The sequence below is a fragment of the Schistocerca americana genome, chromosome 3 (genome assembly GCF_021461395.2).
Source record: "Schistocerca americana isolate TAMUIC-IGC-003095 chromosome 3, iqSchAmer2.1, whole genome shotgun sequence".
In the NCBI taxonomy this organism is placed as follows: domain Eukaryota; kingdom Metazoa; phylum Arthropoda; class Insecta; order Orthoptera; family Acrididae; genus Schistocerca; species Schistocerca americana.
In genome coordinates, this window is record NC_060121.1 from 416939654 (window position 1) to 416948733 (window position 9080).

General features: G+C 44.8%; 1 non-coding gene across 1 annotated transcript; it reads right to left on the reverse strand.

The window, feature by feature from the left end:
* Positions 1–8703: 8703 nt before the first annotated feature.
* On the reverse strand, positions 8704–8778 carry Trnas-cga. The gene has a single exon. It is a non-coding gene; the product is annotated as a tRNA-Ser (tRNA).
* Positions 8779–9080: the final 302 nt, after the last annotated feature.

Sequence of the window (9080 nt, forward strand, 5' to 3'; positions counted from 1 at the left end):
CACTGCCTTTCTGTCCTTCTCGCTCGGTACTCTACAACCCTCCTCTCCTCGCCGCCAGAGGGCCACTCGCCGCCAGCTCGGCGCCCCAGGATCTCTGGCGAGGCCAATATCGACCTTAACACTCGCGGCCGGAACACAATCGTGCCGAAAATCAGCACACAGGATATCTGAAGACTGAGTAGTTGTGTTTCCACAGAATTACGTCAGGGAATTGTAGAGAAGATTTTTTCCAGTCTTTTTTGGGTTGTATATGCAGCGGCGCATGTGGTTTGAAGATGACACGGCGGCCGGTCGGTACCATTGGGCCTTCACGGCCTGTTCGGGCGAAGTTTAGTTTTAGTTTTTGGGTTGTATAGCTGAATCTTGCCTGCTGCTAGGGAGAAATGTACTTCCACATTTCCTTCTCAAACGAAAGTGCCTTCCAGCCTGTTCCCCCAACTTACGAGTGTGCTTTATTTTATTGTGACAATATTGGTGAACCGTTGCGCGATCGGTAGGTTGCGCCACAGTCTCTAGTAGAACACCTAAGCCTTAAGAGGGCGTGGTTTCGCGTGGAGATTGGAGGCACGAGGGGAGTGACAGTGAGACCGGGAAAGCGAAACGTTTCGTTCGCGGTGGGGCGACCGAGCTGGAACCAGGCGGCGAGGTGACTAGTGTGTCGGCAGTTGATGGCTGGTACAAGTTCGGTAGTTAATTGTCATAGGCTTTGAACGCAGCAACCGACCGACCGGACCTGGAGGCGGGCGGGGGACCGACGCTGTATTGAAGTTCCGTGTCGTCTCCACGTTGTCCTCCCTGGATAGTTGTACGGGTGTGTCCGGCAAGCTTCAGATTTGGTGTATCGGTTGCGAGTGAGACGAACATCGGCAGTATCCATAGCTACACTACTGAACATTAAGATTGCTACACCAAGAAGAAATGCAGATGATAAACGGGTATTCATTGGACAAATATATTATACTAGAACTGACGTGTGATTACATTTTCACGCAATTTGGGTGCATAGATCCTGAGAAATGAGTAACCAGAACAACCACCTGTCGCCGTAATAACGGCCTTGATACGCCTGGGCATTGAGTCAAACAGAGCTTGGATGGCGTGTACAGGTACAGCTGCCCGTGCAGTTTCAACACGATACCACAGTTCATCAAGAGTAGTGACTGGCGTATTGTGACGAGCCAGTTGCTCGGCCACCATTGACCAGACGTTCTCAGTTGGTGAGAGATCTGAAGAATTTCCTGGCCAGGGCAGCAGTCGAACATTTTCTGTATCCAGAAAGGCCCGTACAGGACCTGCAACATGCGGTCGTCCATTGTCCTGCTGAAATGTAGGGTTTCGCAGGGATCGAATGAAGGGTAGAGCCACGGGTCGTAACACATCTGAAATGTAACGTCCACTGTTCAAAGTGCCGTCAATGCGAACAAGAGGTGACCGGGACGTGTAACCAACGGCTCCCCATACTATCACGGCGGGTGATACGCCACTATGCCGATGACGAGTACACGCTTCCAATATGCGTTCACCGCGATGTCGTCAAACACGAATGCAACCAACATGATGCTGTAAATAGAACATGGATTCATCCGAAAAAAATGACGTTTTGCCATTCGTGGACCCAGGTTCGTCCTTGAGTACACCATCGCAGGCGCTCCTGTCTGTGATGCAGAGTCAAGGTTAACCGCAGCCATGGTCTCCGAGCTGATAGTCCATGCTGCTGCAAACGTCGTCGAACTGTTCGTGCAGATGGTTGTTGTCTTGCAAACGTCCCCATCTGTTGACTCAGGGATCGAGACGTGGCTGCACGATCCGTTACAGCCATGCAGATAAGATACCTGTCATCTCGACTGCTAGTGATACGAGGCCGTTGGGATCCAGCACGGCGTTCCGTATTAGCCTCTCGAACCCATCGATTCCATATTCTGCTGACAGTCATCGGATCTCGACCAACGCGAGCAGCAATGTCGCGATACGATAAACCGCAATCGCGATAGGCTACAATCCGACCTTTATCGAAGTCGGAAACGTGATGGTACGCATTTCTCCTCCTTACACGAGGCATCACAACAACGTTTCACCAGGCAACGCCGATCAACTGCTGTTTGTGTATGAGAAATCGGTTGGAAACTTTCTTCAATCCAGCACGTTGTAGGTGTCGCCACCGGCGCCAACCTTGTGTGAATACTCTGAAAAGCTAATCATTTGCATCTCGCAGCATCTTCTTCCTGTCGGTTAAATTTCGCGTCTGTCGCACGTCATCTTCGTGGTGTAGCAATTTTAATGGCCAGTAGTGTATAATTGCTGTTTCCTGTACCAGTGCTGTGACTGCTTGGATCGGTGGTCGTCTTGTTGTTTGTTAGAGGTTCAAGACTCGTTCCATATTAGACTTCTGGTTACTAACACCGCTAGGCGGGAATGTTGTGTGTCCTCTCGTACAAAACAACTGAATTTGTTTCTTTATTTAATGGTACAATTTGTGTGCTATTTTCTGTAAGGCGTCAGATTTGTGGAGGCGCGCATTTAAATTACTGCATGTACTATTACTGCAGCGCACAATTTCGACTGTTGTCTCACTGGGTCTTTACACTATCAAGTTTGAAGTTTTTCTTTCTTTTTTTTTTACTGTTCGTAAGGCTGGGCATATTAATATTAAGAATTAAGTCTCTCTCCGTAAGGACTTTATTTTGCGCTGTACTACTGTCTTATACGTGGCTGTGATGTTGTTCAAAAGGTTATTTTCTATGTGCTGTTAGTCATGGGTTATTTAGTCGACCGAACGCGTTAGCTTGGTGTTTAGTGCACCGCTCCGCGTGGTGGTTACTTGTTTACCCCTCGCCCACGCGGCGCGAGTTTGGTACAATTTTGGTTGTTAGTCGAACTTTCTGCACGGTAACTATGTTTCGCCGTAGGCTGACTCACAAGTTATCGTTCGCGGCGGAGGTTCGAGTCCTCCCGGGCATGGGTGTGTGTGTTTATCCTTAGGATAATTTAGGTGAAGTAGTGTGTAAGCTTAGGGACTGATGACTTTAGCAGTTAAGTCCCATAAGATTTCACACACATTTGAACATTTTTGAACAAGTATCGTTGATTTGACTCCTTATTTACTTGTTTCCTTGTTGCTGTAGTGTTGACACTCGTGCGGCGGCATTCGGACTGTAGTAAAGGTCTGGCGCAATTCCTCTGCTAAATTCTGCGTTTCTCTGTTAATTAGGCTACCATTTGTGTTCCTTTTGGTGAGACTTGGTTGAAATCTGCGTGGATGATAGATCAGGCACAGCCTCCGAAAGCGGAGCCAAGTCCGCGTCCGACCGAACGGCCAACCGGGTGCAGGTTGTCCTCCACCACTTAATCTCTCAGAGTCCACTACGGCTTGCCAAGACGGAGTTGTGTAACACGTCGGTGTATTTATTTCTGTCTTAAGACTTGCGTACCTACTGCAGTTTTCTTTTTGATTTGTTTGTTACTTCTGTTTCATCCAAATTGTTGAAGTGTTACCCGGCTAATTTATCAGTTGAGTAATTACTAGATCTATTTACTTTAATGTGTTTACGCAGGTGTGCCTCGGCCAACTGAACGGTTATTGATCTTACTCCTTGTATGGAGGCCGACCGCAGTGACCGAGCGGTTCTAGACACTTCAGTCCGGAACCGCGCTGCTGCTACGGTCGCAGGTTCGAATCCTGCCTCGGGCATGGCTCTGTGTGATGTCCTCAGGTTAGTTAGGTTTATGAAGTTCTAAGTAAAGGGGACTGATGACCTCAGATGTTAAGTCCCATAGTGCTTAGAGCCATTTGATTTGAACCTTGTATGCATTGTTAGTTTTTGAACTGGCCAAACACTAGAAGATTTAAGATGTTTTAATTTCATGAAGATTCTCAGGAGATACTTGTACCATTTATGACGCAATATTAAACACCAATTTTGTATGGCTATTTCTTTTACGTGCCTTGCGCACCTTCGCTATCCAGCCGTATAGTAATTTTCTCATGTGGTGCGTGTTTGCGGAGCGTACTTCTATTTTGGATTCTAAATCTTAAAGTTTCTTTCAGGAAAATTTTGTAACTATTTTCTTGTACTGCTGCACTTTTTATTATTGTGTTAAATCTGTTTGCTGTTAATCAGTCTGGTACGCTTTTATGATTGTAGATTATTTTGTTTCTTAGTAGTCAGTGCAATTGGAGATATTTTCCAATATATGTTTAATAAACTTGCTTAGTTCGTTCTATTAAAATAAAATTCACAACACGAATGATGTTCAATCTCCCTTTGGCCTTGTCTCCTACGATAGATAGCCTGATGCGGGTACCACCTACTAATTGGATTGCAAGATTTTGAGAAACACTTTCCATTACGATATAAATCTGTTGATAAATGTCAGAGAAGCAGTCCAAAGTTTGGAGGTTCGATCTCGGATTTATCCTGGTTATCAAAACTTCTTCTTCTCTCTCGTGTGTCTTCAATCTAAAATGTGACTAAGCAATTTTGAAACGAATCTTTGGCCTGTTGGCTGCTTTATACACTTTTGGTCTTCGCGTCACCATCGATGACTGGAAGGAAAAGGATAGAACGTAGTGCCGGCACTTAGCTACTGATGCAACTTGTTGACGAAATCGCGGTTATGAACAGCTTTTCGTACAGTTGACGCTCCGATGACGGAGGTCGAAGCGCCAACATGGACCAAAATCAGTCCTTCTGGTCCGGAAAATTTCAGGTGACTGAAAGACAGCTCTGTAGTAACCAGTTAGTTATCAGGAAGAAAGATTTTGTTTCAGGGCGGGTAATTAGTGACATTCCTGTTTCCTATGTACATATAGTCTGTAAGCCACTCTCCAGTGCGTGGCAGAGGGTACTTCATGTACCACTTCACTTCAGAAATGGTTCCAATGGCTCTAGGCACTATGGAACTTAACATCTGATGTCATCAATCCCCTAGACTTAGAACTACTTAAATCTAACTAACCTAAGGACATCACACACATCCATGACCGAGGCAGGATTCGAACCTGCGATCGTAGCAGCCTCTTGGTTCCGGACTGAAGCGCCTAGAACCACTCGACCACAGCGGCCGGCACTTCACTTCTCCCGCTTTCCAGGAACGGACGGTGTGCGGTTAAGGACGATTCTTGGTAACTCCCCGTGTTAGCTCGTATCTCTCTAATCTCTCATACGAGATCTATTCGCAAGCTGCATTGATTGCCACTTCTACGAACCTCCGCTCTCGGAATTTTAACAGTAAACGACACTGAGACGCACAGCGCCTCCCACTTGTAACGTGTCTCACTGCCGAGACGCTTTCGTGCTTACTAAATGAAGCTGTGGCGAATCGCTCTGAAGTTCCTTGTATCTCGTCTATTTCCTCTATCAATCGGATTCCAGACTGACAGCAACACTCAAGTATTGGCCCAACGACGGTTTTACAAGCTGCTTCCTTCGTGAGTTGACAACACTTCCTGAGTGTTCTTCTATTGAATCTCAGTCTGGCATCTGATTTACCTGTGAGTATCTGTGGTCATGCTGCTCTAAATTGCTCCGTAAGCATACTCCCAGATAGTTAACTGACATCACTGCTTCAAGCGATTTTTCTACAATCGTCTATTCATACAGTTATGAATCTTTATGCCTATTTATGCTCAATACGCCAATTCCTCAACAACGTACCGATCTTCTACAGGTCTTCCTGCAATTCGTTACAACTTACTAACGCCGCGATTTCTCTATATACAGGGCGAATCACGTAAAACATTGACACCCCTTTGATATCGTAAACACAAATATCGAAACGAGATCTTTGCCCAACAATGGTACGCAAAGGAGCTTGTACTTTTGTCTGTGATAAAGAGTCTTAACTCTTCCATCGATCGAGGTATTGAAACATATATGTTTTATTACATAGTCTGTTAAATTTTAACACTATCCGAAAGCGCTTCAAAACAAGAGTACGGTGGTATGATGGTTGTTAATTTTAACGTTGAAACTCGTGGCAAAAGAACCCGAGGAATATTCTAAAACTGGAATCGGCTACGGCGCTATAAACACTCTCATGTCATGCTACGCCGTTGTATCGAGTCTTTAGACTTGTCTGCACTGCAGAACTAACAGGAACTGTGTCATCTATTCGCAGGTCATTTCTGCTACAACATTCCTTACGTGCAGATATGTACACCAATGAGGAGGAGTTAGACATGCTACTTTTATGCTGCGAATGTCAAAGAAATTCTCTCGAAACGGTCCGGTGGTATAGAGAAGTCTATCCCAATCGAAGTTGTCCATCCAGCCAGACACTTGCAGGAATTATTAAGTCACTATTACGAACAGGAAGCTTCAACGTCAGAGTACGAGGATGAAGATTCCAACCGCAGAGCACATGAAGAAGCTGTTCTGGTTACGATGTTTATCTGTCCGCATGGTGGCATGAGTCGTATTACCAAGGAATGTGGGGTCAGCCACACGAGTGTCATGTGCATATTACATCGACATAAATTCCACCTTCATCATCTGTCACTACATCACACATTCGGACGACGTCACTTCGAACGTCGTCGAGGTCTACGAGAAAGATAGGCCGCGGCGCGTACGTCACGAAGTTAGGCCGAGCTCGGTCGCTCGCTGAACTCAGCAGAAAAACTGTGTTTCTACACCTGTTGACTCGTAAATGTGTGTATGTACAAACGAGAAATGCATCTTCTACTGGAATCCACTAATATGAAATCTTGCTGTTATTAGTCTTACAATGATAGAAAGTGAATAGGCCAACTAACAATTTGTTACGGCTGTACTGGTGTACAATAAAATGAAAATCATCTCAAAATGTTTATCACTTGCATAAGACACCACATTTTGTATGAAATGAGGACTGTTAGGCAGAAGAGACTAAATGCTACAAACAAACCGTTATACCATTTATGAGCTGCGCCGAGTGGCCGCGCTGTTTTAGGCACGATGTCTCGGATTGCGCGGCCCCTCCCGCCGGAGGTTCGAGTCCTCCTTCGGGCATGGATGTGTGTGTTGTTCTTAGCATAAGTTTGTTTAAGTTAGTTTAAGTAGTGTGTAAGTGTAGGGACCGATGACCTCGGCAGTTTAGTCCCTTAGGAATTCACACACATTTGAACAGGTTACCTCAGAGTCATAACACACACACACACACACACACACACACACACAAACACACACACCTACATCAACACGTCATTTAAACACATGTAAATCTACCTGATTATTGAGGATTAAACCTTTCTAACCCATTGTGGATATAATAAACACTGACTGGTAATACTAAACTTGTTGGTTCATTCGACTTTATATTTCATCCTAAAACGTCATTGATCATAAGGCTGCAACAATTTTAAGAAGTATCGTGTTTCGTCCTTAGCTGCCTCAAATTCTTCGTTTCATCGAAGTATTGGATGAGATATATATTTAACTGCCATTTCTCATGAATACAACGGTCACAGAAAGTTAATTTGCCATTAATGAGCCACCATAAAGCATCTCTGTATATAACTTCAGTACACTGAAGACCTCTATGAGGGTAAGGACTTGTCTGATGGCGTGGTAAAAAAGAAGTAGGAGTAGATAGGTAAGAGATAGGGGATCCAGTGTTAGACAGAATTTAAAACAGTTTTGGAGGACTTGAAATCAAATAAGGCAGAAGGCATAGATAACATTCTATCGGGATTTGTAAAATCACTGGGGGAAAGGGCAACGAAACGACTGTTCACATTGGCGTGTAGAATGTATGAGACTGGCGATATACGATCTGGCTTTCTAAAAAAAAACGTCATAGACACAACTCCGGACATAGCTAGAGCGGACTAGTGCGAGAATTATCGCTTAGTGAGATTAACAGCTCATGCACTCAAGTTGCTGACAGGAATAACACACGGAAGAATGGAAAAGAAAATGTAGCATGTGTTAGTTCACGATCAGTTTGGCTTTAGGAACGGTAAAGACACCAACGCTGCGGTTGATACTGACAACAAGAGTGAAGAAAAATCAAGACTCGTTCATAGAATTTGTCGACCTGGAAAAGCTTTCGAAAAAGTCAAATGATGAAAGATGTTCGAAATTTTGAGAAAATATGGCTAAGCTACAGGGAAAGACAGGTAATGTACAATATTTACAAGAACCGAGAGGGAAAAATAAGGGTGAGAGACCAAGAACGAAGCAAGACAGGGGTTGTAGTCTTTCGTCCCTACTGACCCATCGATACGATAAAGAAGCAACGACGGAAATAAAAGAAAGATTCAAGAGGGAGATTAAAAATCAGAGTGAAAGGATATCAAAGATAAGAATCGCTGATGACATTGCTGTCCTCAGTGGAAGTGAAGAAGAATTACAGGATCTGTTGAGTGGAATGAGAAGCCAAACGTATACAGAAAATGGACTGAGAGTAAATCGAAGAAAAATGAAAGTAACAAGAAGCAGCAGAGATGAGAACAGAGAGGAACTTGACAACAGGACTGATGGTGACGAAGTAGATGACGTTAAGGAATCTTACCTCGGCAGCAATATATCGTATAACGGACGGAGCAAGGAATACTTAAAACGTAGACTAGCATTGCCAAAAACGGCATCCCCGGCCAAGAGAAGTCTAAGACCTTAATTTCAGGAAGAAATTTGTTATATATGAAGATAGTAACTGGAATGAGATTTTCACTCTGCAGCGGAGTGTGCGCTGATATGAAACTTCCTGGCAGATTAAAACTGTGTGCCCGACCGAGACTCGAACTCGGGACCTTTGCCTTTCGCGGGCAATTGCTCTACCAACTGAGCTACCGAAGCACGACTCACGCCCGGTACTGCAGAAGTAAAGCTGTGAGTAGCGGGCGCGAGTCGTGCTTCGGTAGCTCAGTTGGCAGAGCACTTGCCCGCGAAAGGCAAAGGTCCCGAGTTCGAGTCTCGGTCGGGCACACAGTTTTAATCTGCCAGGAAGTTTCAAGATAGTAACTGTTCTCGAAAGAACAGATATTATTGATGACCGTGCAGCTTCTCAAGAATAAATAATCATTAACTGAAACCCTCAGCTGCTGACACGTGTTGTTGATATACGTCGATGGGTTCGAGTCCCGGTCGGGGCACACATTT